The sequence below is a fragment of the Triticum dicoccoides genome, chromosome 3A (assembly GCF_002162155.2).
Source record: "Triticum dicoccoides isolate Atlit2015 ecotype Zavitan chromosome 3A, WEW_v2.0, whole genome shotgun sequence".
NCBI classification, from domain to species: Eukaryota; Viridiplantae; Streptophyta; class Magnoliopsida; order Poales; family Poaceae; genus Triticum; species Triticum dicoccoides.
In genome coordinates, this window is record NC_041384.1 from 98,779,219 (window position 1) to 98,793,227 (window position 14,009).

At 46.0% G+C, this 14,009-nt stretch overlaps 1 pseudogene; it reads right to left on the minus strand.

The window, feature by feature from the left end:
* Window positions 1–10,645: 10,645 nt before the first annotated feature.
* On the minus strand, window positions 10,646–13,284 carry LOC119271313 (annotated as a pseudogene).
* Between the last annotated feature and the right edge of the window lie 725 nt (window positions 13,285–14,009).

Here is a 14,009-nt window from a genome sequence, read left to right on the forward strand (position 1 = left end):
ACTGGGGTGAGTAGGGAGGCGTCCTCTCATGAATAATACCGTGTTCCGCACAGAATAAATCAAACTCATTAGAAAAGTACTCTCCACCACGATCAGACCGGACTCGTTTTATTTTCTTCTCAAGTTGGTTCTCAACTTCAGCCTTATAGACTTTAAAGTAGCGTAGAGCCTCATCCTTAGTATTTAACAAATACACATAGCATAATCTAGTGCAATCATCAATCAGAGTCATGAAGTATTTCTTTCCACCTTTAGTCAACACACCATTCATCTCACAGAGATCTGAATGTGTGAGCTCTAGAGGTGCCAGGTGGCTCTCCTTCGCAAGCTTGTGAGGCTTACAAGGTTGCTTAGCTTGCACACACGCATGGCACTTAGAGCCTTTTGCTAAACTGAAACTAGGGATTAAATCCATCTTAGCTAGCCGCGTCATACAACCGAAATTTATATGACAAAGATGTGAATGCTAAACCTCATATTCGTTCACATTAGAATGAATTTGGTTCACGACTTTATTACAGAAATCCTCTAGGGAAAGGCGGAACAAATCACCACAATCATATCATTTTCCAACAAATAGTCCATACCGAGATATGACTACTTTGTTAGACTCAAATACTAACTTAAACCCTTCTTTACATAGAAGGGAGACACTAAGAAGATTCTTCTTGATGGCGGGGACATGTTGCACGTTCTTCAGTTGCACGATCTTTCCTGAAGTGAACTTCAGATCTACCATGCCAACACCATGAATAGAAGCATGCGAGCCATTCCCCATCAGGACGGAACAATCTCGTGCGTGAAGGAAATATGCCCTAGAGTCAATAATAAAGTTATTATTTATTTCCTTATATCATGATAAATGTTTATTATTCATGCTAGAATTGTATTAACCGAAAACATAATACATGTGTGAATACATAGACAAACAGAGTGTCACTAGTATGCCTCTACTTGACTAGCTCATTGATCAAAAATGGTTATGTTTCCTAACCATAGACATGATTTGTCATTTGATTAACAGGATCACATCATTAGGAGAATGATGTGATTGACTTGACCCATTTCGTTAGCTTAGCACTTGATCGTTTAGTTTGTTGCTATTGCTTTCTTCATGACTTATACATGTTCCTATGACTATGAGATTATGCAACTCCCGTTTACCATAGGAACACTTTGTGTGCTACCAAACGTCACAACGTAACTGGGTGATTATAAAGGTGCTCTACAGGTGTCTCCGAAGGTACTTGTTGGGTTGGCGTATTTTGAGATTAGGATTTGTCACTCCGATTGTCGGAGAGGTATCTCTGGGCCCTCTCGGTAAAGCACATCACCTAAAGCCTTGCAAGCATTGCAACTAATGAGTTAGTTGCGAGATGATGTATTACGGAACGAGTAAAGAGACTTGCCGGTAACGAGATTGAACTACGTATTGAGATACCGACGATCGAATCTCGGGCAAGTAACATACCGATGACAAAGAGAACAATGTATGTTGTTATGCGGTCTGACCGATAAAGATCTTCGTAGAATATGTGGGAGCCAATATGAGCATCCAGGTTCCGCTATTGGTTATTGACCGGAGACGTGTCTCGGTCATGTCTACATTGTTCTCGAACCCGTAGGGTCCGCACGCTTAAGATTTCAATGACAGTTATATTATGAGTTTATGAGTTTTGATGTACCGAAGGAGTTCGGAGTCCCGGATGAGATCAGGGACATGACGAGGAGTCTCGAAATGGTCGAGACGTAAAGATCGATATATTGGACGACTATATTCGGACATCGGAAAGGTTCTGAGTGATTGAGATATTTTTTGGAGTACCGGAGAGTTACGGGAATACGTATTGGGCCTTATTGGGCCATACGGGAAAGAAGGAAAAGGGCCTCAAGGGTGGCCGCACCCCTCCCCTTGGTCTGGTCCAAATCGGACTAGGGAAACTTCTCCTTTTCCCTTCCCTCCTACTCCAACTATTTGGAAGGGCTCCTAGTTCTACTAGGAAAGGGGGAATCCTACTCCTGGTGGGAGTAGGACTCCCCTAGGGCGTGCCATAGAGAGGGTCGGCCCCTCCCCTCCTCCACTCCTTTATATACGTGGCCAGGGGGCAGCCCATAGACACACAAGTTGATCTTCGTGATCGTTCTCTTAGCCGTGTGCGGTGCCCCCCTCCACCATAGTCCTTGATAATATTGTAGCGGTGCTTAGGCGAAGCCCTGCGACGGTAGAACATCAAGATCGTCACCACGCCGTCGTGCTGACGGAACTCTTCCTCGACACTTTGTTGGATCGGAGTCCGGGGATCGTCATCGAGCTGAACGTGTGCTAGAACTCGAAGGTGCCGTAGTTTCGGTGCTTGATTGGTCGGGCCGTGAAGACGTACGACTACGTCAACCGCGTTGTGCTAACGCTTCCACTTCCGGTCTACGAGGGTACATAGACAACACTCTGCCCTCTCGTTGCTATGCATCACCATGATCTTGCGCGTGCGTAGGAAATTTTTGAAATTACTACGTTCCCCAACAGTGGCATCCGAGCCTAGGTTTTATGCGTTGATGTTATGCACGAGTAGAACACAAGTGAGTTGTGTGCGATATAAGTCATACTGCTTATCAGCATGTCATACTTTGATTCGGCGGTATTGTTGGATGAAGCGGCCCGGACCGACATTACGCGTACGCTTACGCAAGACTAGTTCTACCGACGTGCTTTGCACACAGGTGGCTGGTGGGTGTCAGTTTCTCCAACTTTAGTTGAACCGAGTGTGGCTACGACCGGTCCTTGAGAAGGTTAAAACAGCACTAACTTGACAAACTATCGTTGTGGTTTTGATGCATAGGTAAGAACGGTTCTTGCTCAGCCCGTAGCAGCCACGTAAATCTTGCAACAACAAAGTAGAGGACGTCTAACTTGTTTTTGTAGGGCATGTTGTGATGTGATATGGTCAAGACGTGATGAGATATAAGTTGTTGTATGAGATGATCATGTTTTATTGAAGTTATCGGCAACTGGCAGAAGCCTTATGGTTATCTCTCTATTGCATAAGATGCAAGCGCCAAATAATTGCTTTACTTTATCGCTATGCGATAGCAATAGTTGCAATAGCAATTGTTGGCGAGACAACCATGTGACGACACATTGATATAGATCAAGATGATGGAGATCATGGTGTCATGCCGGTGACAATGGAGATCACGATGATGCTTTGGAGATAGAGATCAAAGGCACAATATGATGATGGCCATATCATGTCACATATTTTGATTGCATGTGATGTTTATCTTTTATACATCTCATTTTGCTTAGTTCGTCGGTAGCTTTATAAGATGATCTCTCACTAATTATCAAGGTACAAGTGTTCTCCCTGAATATGCACCGTTGCGAAAGTTCTTCGTGCTGAGACACCACGTGATGATCGGGTGTGATAGGATCTACGTTCAAATACAACGGGTGCAAAACAGTTGCACACGCGGAATACTCAGGTTAAACTTGACGAGCCTAGCATATAACAGATATGGCCTCGGAACACGGAGACTGAAAGGTCGAGCGTGAATCATATAGTAGATATGATCAACATAGTGATGTTCACCATTGAAACTACTCCATCTCACGTGATGACCGGACATGGTTTAGTTGATATGGATCACGTGATCACTTAGAGGATTAGAGGTATTTCTATCTAAGTGGGAGTTCTTAAGTAATATGATTAATTGAACTTAAATTTATCATGAACTTAGTCCTGGTAGTATTAGCATATCTATGTTGTAGATCAAAAGCTCGTGTTTAGCTCCCCTGTTTTATTTTGATATGTTTCTAGAGAAAATTAAGTTGAAAGATGTTAGTAGCAATGATGCGGATTGGATCCGTGATCTGAGGATTATCCTCATTGTTGCACAGAAGAATTATGTCCTTAATGCACCGCTAGGTGACAGACCTATTGCAGGAGCAGATGCAGACATTATGAACGTTTGGCTAGCTCAATATGATGACTACTTGATAGTTTAGTGCACCATGCTTAAACAACTTTGAAACGGGACTTCAAAGACGTTTTGAACGTCATGGACCATATGAGATGTTCCAGGAGTTGAAGTTAATATTTCAAGCAAATACCCGAGTTGAGAGATATGAAGTCTCCAACAAGTTCTATAGCTAAAAGATGGAGGAGAATAGCTCAAGCAGTGAACATGTGCTCAGATTGTCAGGGTACTACAATCACTTGAATCAAGTGGGAGTTAATCTTTCAGATAAGATAGTGATTGACAGAATTCTCTAGTCATCATCACCAAGTTAGTAGAACTTCGTGATGAACTATGATATGCAAGGGATAACGGAAACGATTCCCAAGCTCTTCATAATGCTGAAATCGACGAAGGTAGAAATCAAGAAAAATATCAAGTGTTGATGATAGACAGGACCACTAGTTTCAAGAAAAGGGCAAAGGGAAGAAGGGGAACTTCAAGAAGAACAGCAAGCAAGTTGCTGCTCAAGTGAAGAAGCCCAAGTCTGGTCCTAAGCCTGAGACTAAGTGCTTCTACTGCAAAGGGACTTGTCACTGGAAGCGGAACTGCCCCAAGTGTTTGGCGGATAAGAAGGATGGCAAAGTGAACAAAGGTATATTTGATATATAGATTATTGATGTGTATTTTACTAGTGTTCATAGCAACCCCTCGGTATTTGATACTGGTTCAGTTGCTAAGAGTAATAACTCGAAACGGGAGTTGCAGAATGAACATAGTCTAGTTAAGGGTGAAGTGACGATGTGTGTTGGAAGTGGTTCCAAAATTGATATGATCATCATCACACACTCCCTATACTTTTGGGATTAGTGTTGAACCTAAATAAGTGTTATTTGGTGTTTGCGTTTAGCATGAATATGATTTGATCATGTTTATTGCAATACGGCTATTCATTTAAGTAAGAGAATAACTTGTTGTTATGTTTACATGAATAAAACCTTATATGGTTACACACCCAATGAAAATGGTTTGTTGGATCTCGATCGTAGTGATACACATATTCATAATATTGAAACCAAAAGATGCAAAGTTAATAATGATGGTGCAATTTATTTGTGGCACTGCCGTTTAGGTCATATTGGTGTAAAGCACATGAAGAAAATCCATGCTGATGGGCTTTTGGAATCACTTGATTATGAATCAGTTGATGCTTGCGAACCATGCCTCATGGGCAAGATGACTAAGACTCCGTTCTCCAGAACAATGGAGCGAGCAACAGATTTGTTGGAAATCATACATACTGATGTATGTGGTCCGATGAATATTGAGGCTCGTGGCAGGTATCATTATTTTCTGATCTTCACAGATGATTTGAGCAGATATGAGTATATCTACTTGATGAAACACAAGTCTGAAACATTTGAAAAGTTCAAAGAATTTCATAGTGAAGTGGAGAATCATCATAACAAAATTAGAAGTTTCTACGATATGATCGCAGAAGTAAAATATTTGAGTTACGAGTTTGGCCTTCAGTTAAAACAATGTGAAATAGTTTCACTACTCACGCCACCTGGAACACCACAGTGTAATGGTGTGTCCGAACATCGTAACCGTGCTTTATTAGATATGGTGCAATCTATGACGTCTCTTACTGATTTATCGCTATCGTTTTGGGGTCATGCATTAGAGACAGCTACATTCACGTTAAATAGGGCACCATCTAAATCCGTTGAGACGACACCATATGAACTATGGTTTGGCAAGAAACCTAAGCTGTCGTTTCTTAAAGTTTGAGGTTGCAATGCTTACGTGAAAAAGTTTCAACCTGATAAGCTCAAACCCAAATCGGAGAAGTGCGTCTTCATTGGATACCCAAAAGAAAATGTTGGGTACACCTTCTATCATAGATCCGAAGGCAATATATTCGTTGCTTTGAATGGATCCTTTCTAGAAAAGGAGTATCTCTCGAAAGAAGTGTGTGGGAGGAAAGTAGAACTTGATGAGGTAACTGTACCTGCTCCCTTATTGGAAAGTAGTTCATCATAGAAATCTGTTCCTGTGACTACTACACCGATTAGTGAGGAAGCTAATGATGATGATCATGTAACTTCAGATCAAGTTACAACCGAACCTCGTAGGTAAACCAGAGTGAGATCCGCACCAGAGTGGTACGGTAATCCTGTTCTGGAGGTCATGTTACTTGACCATGACGAGCCTACGAACTATGAGGAAGCGATGATGAGCCCAGATTCCGCGAAATGGCTTGAGGCCATGAAATCTGAGATGAGATCCATGTATGAGAACAAAGTATGGACTTTGATTGACTTGCCCATTGATTGGCGAGCCATTGATATTAAATGGATCTTCAAGACGAAGACGGACGCTGATAGTAGTGTCACTATCTACAAACCTAGAATTGTCGCAAAAAGGTTTACGACAAGTTCAAGGTGTTGACTACGATGAGAGTTTCTCACTTGTATCTATGCTTAAGTCTGTCCGAATCATGTTAGCAATTGCCGCATTTTATGAAATCTGGCGGGTGGATAAACAAAACTGCATTCCTTAATGGATTTATTAAAGAACAGTTGTATATGATGCAACCAGAAGGTTTTGTCAATCCTAAAGGTACTAAGAAAATATGCAAGCTCCAGCGATCCATCTATGGACTGGTGCAAGCATCTCGGAGTTGGAATATAAACTTTGATAAGTTGATCAAAGCATATAGTTTTATACAGACTTGTGGTGAAGCCTGTATTTACAAGAAAGTGAGTGGGAGCACTACATCATTTCTGATAAGTATATGTAAAAGACATATTGTTGATCAGAGATAATGTAGAATTATTCTACAAAGCATAAAGGAATGTTTGAAAGGAGTTTTTCAAAGAAAGACCTCAGTGAAGCTGCTTACATATTGAGCATCAAGATCTATAGAGATAGATCAAGACGCTTGATAAGTTTTTCAATGAGTACATACCTTGACAAGATTTTGAAGTAGTAAAAGAAGGAGTTCTTGCCTGTGTTACAAAGGTGTGAAGTTGAGTAAGACTCAAAACCCGACCATGGCAGAAGATAGAGAAAGAATGAAAGTCATTCCCTATGCCTCAACCATAGGTTCTATAAAGTATGCCATGCTATGTACCAGACCTATTGTATACCCTGCCCTGAGTTTGGCAAGGGAGTACAATAGTGATCTAGGAGTAGATCACTAGACATTGGTCAAGATTATCCTTAGTGGAATAAGGATATGTTTCTCGATTATGGAGGTGACAAAAGGTTCGTCGTAAAAGGTTACGTCGATGCAAGTTTTGACACTAATCCAGATGACTCTAAGTCTCAATCTAGATACATATTGAAAGTGGGAGCAATTAGCTAGAGTAGCTCCATGCAGAGCATTGTTGACATAGAAATTTGCAAAATACTTACGGATCTGAATGTGGCAGACCCGTTGACTAACTTCTCTCACAAGCAAAACATGATCACACCTCAGTACTCTTTGGGTGTTAATCACATAGCAATTTGAACTAGATTATTGACTCTAGTAAACCCTTTGGGTGTTGGTCACATGTCGATGTGAACTATGGGTGTTAATCACATGGTGATGTGAACTATTGATGTTAAATCACATGGCGATGTGAACTAGATTATTGACTCTAGTGCAAGTGGGAGACTGAAGGAAATATGCCCTAGAGGCAATAATAAAGTTATTATTTATTTCCTTATATCATGATAAATGTCTATTATTCATGATAGAATTGTATTAACCGAAAACATAATACATGTGTGAATACATAGACAAACAGAGTGTCACTAGTATGCCTCTACTTGACTAGCTCGTTGATCAAAGATGGTTACGTTTCCTAACCATAGACATGAGTTGTCATTTGATTAACGGGATCACATCATTAGGAGAATGATGTGATTGACTTGACCCATTTCGTTAGCTTAGCACTTGATCGTTTAGTTTGTTGCTATTGCTTTCTTCATGACTTATACATGTTCCTATGACTATGAGATTATGTAACCCCCGTTTACCGGAGGAACACTTTGTGTGCTACCAAACGTCACAACGTAACTGGGTGATTATAAAGGTGCTCTACAGGTGTCTCCGAAGATACTTGTTGGGTTGGTGTATTTCGAGATTAGGATTTGTCACTCTGATTGTCGGAGAGGTATCTCTGGGCCCTCTCGGTAATGCACATCACCTAAAGCCTTGCAACTAATGAGTTAGTTGCGAGATGATGTATTACAAAACGAGTAAAGAGACTTGCCGGTAACGAGATTGAACTAGGTATTGAGATACCGACGATCGAATCTCGGGCAAGTAACATACCGATGACAAAGGGAACAACGTATGTTGTTATGCGGTCTGACCGATAAAGATCTTCGTAGAATATGTGGGAGCCAATATGAGCATCCAGGTTCCGCTATTAGTTATTGATCGGAGACGTGTCTCGGTCATGTCTACATTGTTCTCGAACCCGTAGGGTTCGCACGCTTAAGGTTTCGATGACAGTTATATTATGAGTTTATGAGTTTTGATGTACCGAAGGAGTTCGGAGTCCCGGATGAGATCAGGGACATGATGAGGAGTCTCGAAATGGTCGAGACGTAAAGATCGATATATTGGACAACTATATTCGGACATCGGAAAGATTCCGAGTGATTCAGGTATTTTTCGAAGTACCGGAGAGTTACGGGAATACGTATTGGGCCATATTGGGCCATACGGGAAAGAAGGAAAAGGGCCTCAAGGGTGGCCACACCCCTCCCCTTGGTCTGGTCCGAATTGGACTAGGGAAGGGGGGCTCCCCCTTCCTTCCTTCTCCTTTTCCCTTCCCTTTCCTTCGCTCCTACTCCTACAATTTGGAAGGGCTCCTAGTTCTACTAGGAAAGGGGGAGTCCTACTCCCGGTGGGAGTAGGACTCCCCTAGGGCGTGCCATAGAGAGGGCCGGCCCCTCCCCTCCTCCACTCCTTTATATACGTGGCCAGGGGGCATCCCATAGACACACAAGTTGATCTTCGTGATCATTCTCTTAGCCGTGTGCGGTGCCCCCCTCCACCATAGTCCTTGATAATATTGTAGCGGTGCTTAGGCGAAGCCCTGTGACGGTAGAACATCAAGATCGTCACCACGCCGTCGTGCTGACGGAACTCTTCCCCGACACTTTGCTGGATCGGAGTCCGGGGATCGTCATCGAGCTGAACGTGTGCTAGAACTCGGAGGTGTCGTAGTTTCGATGCTTGATCGGTCGGGCCGTGAAGACGTACGACTACATCAACCGCGTTGTGCTAACGCTTTCGCTTCCGGTCTACGAGGGTACGTAGACAACACTCTACCCTCTCGTTGCTATGCATCACCATGATCTTGCGTGTGCGTAGGAAATTTTTGAAATTACTACGTTCCCCAACAGTGCGACCTAGTAAGAAGAAAACAAAGACACATCAGCACACACATGAATATTGGCCCCAGTGTCAATCCACCAATCGGTGGACTGACAAACTGAAAGTATGGTAAACAGATTACCATACCCAGATGCCGCATCATTGTTACTCAGAGTGACATTCACAGACTTGGAGTCCTATGCTGGCTTCTTGTACTTGTTTGGGCACTTTTTTACCCAATGTTCATCTGAACCACAAGTAAAGCAGCCATCTCTCCTTTTGTCTTTCTTCTTACCCTTTTTCTTAAAGGTAGTATTCTGCTGGACAGAGTTCTTTCCCTTGAACTTGTGGAAGTTCTTCTGCACCACATTGGTGCTAGACGCCTTCTCCTGTTCAGGAGCAATCGTTTCTGTGAGGGACACACCATCAACCCAGAACACATTCATCACTGTGAGCCACAAGGTGGTCCTAGTCTGCCAACGCTTAAAATGCGTCCCGGTAAACTTTTCTGGTTTCAGAGTAGCAGCAAAGCCTTGAATCGAAAAGTGCCTAAAATAAGGTTTTTGGATTGTCGGAAATATTAGCACTTTTCCGATTAGACTTATCCACGAGTAAATGATAAGCATGGCATAAAAGGTATGCATCTCATAGCGATACCTAAGCATACTAGCACGTATAGAACATAGAATCGAACCTTTTATGAGCAGCACATATACGGCTAGCATAAGTACGAGTAAACGAGGGATGAACAGATCATACCCTCCAGTTGGCCAGGCCAACGCGGCGGCGGTAGCAGCAGCCTCGGCGTCGTTCGTGGCTTTCTTCTTAGCGGCGGCGGCGTCAGCCATGGTGTCGATGAGGAGCGCGCGTGTACCACTCCTCTTCCAAAGCTCCCAATGGCAAGTGGTAGAGCATTCCTTATAAAGGGATCTCAACTCTCCTCAACTAGCAAGGTGGGACTAAACTTTCCACCACCTGCCATCTCATACATGGGCCTGAAGATTAACCAGGGATTAGTGTCTTATATGGGCCTAAGCCCATCCATAATCCAACACGAGATGACAAATTAGTTAGCAAACACGACAATTTTTTGTGACAAAAATAAACTAAAGCATGAAAATTGTTATACTTGGCAACTAATTTTGTTATTATCAGATTAAAAAAAGCTCATTCGCATGCTATACTACATTTATACATTTGTTGCCCAAATTTTGCAAGCGCATGTACAATATGAGTTTTATAACAACTAGTAATATCTTTGCAATGCCTAAAAAACTAGCTTTACAATCCGATGATGAGTTATACAGCTTAGGACTGTAGTGACAATGGAGCACCGGCTTCGATCTTCTTGCCGTCGTTGCTTCAGAGCTCTGCCGCCGTGAGAGGATGGGTCATCGAGCTTGTGTCCCTCTCGTGGCTCCTTTTTCTCGACGGCTCCAAGGCGTAGCGGATCATGTCCGTCAGGTCGGAGTACGACGACCCGCCTTCCTCCATGGCTGCTCTCGCCTCCCTGGCAACTTCCTTGGCTCTGGAGCTCCTCACCGTCCTCTCGGGCCCGCCATCTATCAGCCCGGCAATGGCCTTCTCCACGTCGCCGCTCGGCACCTGGACGCCATCGGCCACTTTGGGGACGTTCTTGGCGGGCACCTTGACGCCCGACCTGATGCCTATGCGGAGCACGTCCACGAGCAGCCGCTCGCTGCAGAACTGGTCGGTGAAGCAGGACCACGTCAGCGTCGGCACGCCGTGGGAGATGGCCTCCAGCGTCGCGTTCCATCCGCAGTGCGTGAGGAAGCCACCCACCGCCGGGTGCGATAGGATGGTCACCTGCGGCGCCCACCCGCGCACGACGAGGCCCTTGCCCTCCACGCGCGACTCGAACCGGACGCGGATTTTTCACGCATATGCTTCGAAGCCCTGCTATCTTGGCCATCCGTCACTGTTATGTGTCTCGAGATGCAAGGAGAACTTGTGGGCGCTTAAACTCTCGATTAGCAGGAGTAGTTCTGTAGGTCTACTTCGTAGGTCCTCCTCCAAGAATAGTGGCCGGCAGTAGACCTGTAGGGTTTTGTTGTTTTCCACACAGTGCCAGCATCTCCCAGCACAAAAGCATTATTGTATGAGGTCCATGCATGTCTCTCCTTCAAAACTCTGTCACATGCATGCTCAATCTCTCTCACACAAGCTATCTCTTTTCTCACCCTCTCATATACTGCACAAGCTCTCTTTTACCTACGAAAATAAAAGCTTTCTCTCATACTCTCACACTCAAGTTAAAAAATAGCAAGTTCAGAATGACACTGTTTCTCTCTCTCACTCCTCTCACAGGTTCTCTCCCTTCAATTTCTCAAAGCGAGTTGTTCCCTCAGCCTCAAGTTCTCTCTCATTCAAAGCCCACAATTTTTTCTCAACTAAGGAGTAGCCAGCCCTTTAATGGCGGTCCAATCTGCGGCGTCACTCTTTCTCTGCAACACAACCCAAATGCTAGCAAGGACATGACAGATAAAGAGAGAGAACTCTTCCGCGCATGCGCACAATGACTTTCTGTGAGTTTTCTTGTCCTTGTCCACTTCCTGGTGTCTTTTGTCTAGGTAGCATGTAGCAGGGTCAGGGGAGCAGTGGCCTACCACTTCGTAGATTGATCACAGTGGACAACCTGTATACACCAACGTGGTTATGAACTGCAAAACCTGAAGATGAGCTTTGACCGTGCCATGACCTCGTCTATTCCGAGGAATACATGCAGCCAGGATGGAGGCGCTCCGAAGCATATGCCTTCTCAAATATTATCCGACTCGAACCCCTCGTCGTCGAGCAGCGCCTTGACGCCGATGCCGGCCTTGGCCCTTTTGATGGCCCATACGAACGGCCGCCCTGACGCCTCGAGGCCGCGCGCGAGCTCGGCGAGCTGCTTCGCTGGCAGCTGCGCGATGCTGCCAAAGCTGACGTACAGCACACGCCGGTGGCCGGGCGTCGAGCCATGAGACGACGTGGCCGACATCGACGTCGGCGTGGTTGCCGCGGTCGGCCATGGCGTCGGCGTCCTTGTCCAAGATGCCAGAGGTGCACGTCGACCCGAGAACCCACGTCCTCTTGCGGAGCACCGCCGCATACGCGTCGACAAAGATCCCCTCGACGCCGCCTAACGTGTTGATCAGCAGGCCATCAGCGGTGGCCTCGGCATCGAGAATGTCGCGCTGCTCCTTCTCCACGCCGGGGTGATGGAAGAAGCCCCGGAACATGGCCGTGTTCCCGACGGCGCCCATCGGGAAGTCCGGCACCTCGAACGGCTCCGTCTCGTTGTCGCCGACACGGTCGTACACGCCGTGCGTGGAGTGGACAGGTTGTGCACGGCGAGGAGGAAATAGGCGGACGGGCAGTGCAGCATCAGCCTCGGGATGCCGAGCGCCGTGCAAACGCCCGCCGTCCACGGGTTGCACGAGTCGGCGACGATGCAGTCCGGCCGGCGCGGCAGCGCACAGACGTACCCCTGCAACGGCTCCGCCATCTTCCAGACGGCCTGGAAGAAGGCGAGGTACATGGTACTGCTGACGTCGTCGAGCAGCTGGTCGAGGTTCTCCAGCCCCTCCGGCAGCCCCACCTGCGGGCCGGGGAAGGGGAGCTCCACGAGCTCGACGGCGAGGCCCGCCCTCCTGGCTCCGTCGATGGTGGCTCTGTTCCGCGCGGCGTTGACAGGTGTGGTGACGACGGTGACGCGCGGCCCCCACGCGGCGAGGAGGCGAGCTAGGTCCACCATGGGGATGATGTGGCCCTGCGCCACTAGCGGTACCAGCAAGAAGTGTAGCTCCGACGCCGCCATGTCTTCCCGCTCTACGCACTGGTCAACAATGGCGGCAGCAACGGCGAGCTGTTCAGGCTTATCCATCGAGCTGGACAGCTCACTAGAATTCTTTGGGTTGCCTCCAGTCAGACGCCGACTAAGACCTGAGCCGAACGTTTTTTTTTTTCGAGAGTACGCCAATAGCGTACTGTATTTTTATAGAAGGGAAAAAGACAGTTTACAAGATTCGTATGATCGATGCGAACATCCATCGCTCGAGCACCCACTCACACCCATCTACAAGAAAATCAAGTGTGATCTCGCAAAAAACGGTATAATCCACCCGCACCCACACCTGAATTATATACCACTCGCGGATTTCCTTAAGGATGGCTCTAGCTAGCTCATTGTAGTCTTTAGCTTGCTCTGGTCGATTGAACACCTTGGCGTTCCTTTGCTTCCACAGCATCCAAGCCGCGTCGATGACGACCTAGTCAAAACCTCGCTTGTGCTTCCCTTGGAAACCAGAGCGATCCCTAAGCCACCACTCCACAAGTGTGTCCGTGCTATTGGGAGGAAGGACATTGATTTGTAGGGAGTCAAAACACGTGTGCCACACCTGGCGAGCATAAACACACTGCACCACAATGTGCTCAACTGTATCCTCCTCCTGCAAGCAAGTGTAGCAAGGCGAGGTGTTGTCCTGCAACCCATCTCGCGTCCATCTGTCGGATGTCCAAAGCCGGTGTTGCACAGCGAGCCAAGCAAAGATCTTGCACTTTAGCAGTGCCCAGCTACGCCAAATCGCAGCAGCAGTAGGTGATCTGATCGCGCCCTGATTAAGTTTGGCGTAGGTGGATCTCGTTGTATACATGCCCGAAGGGTCATGCG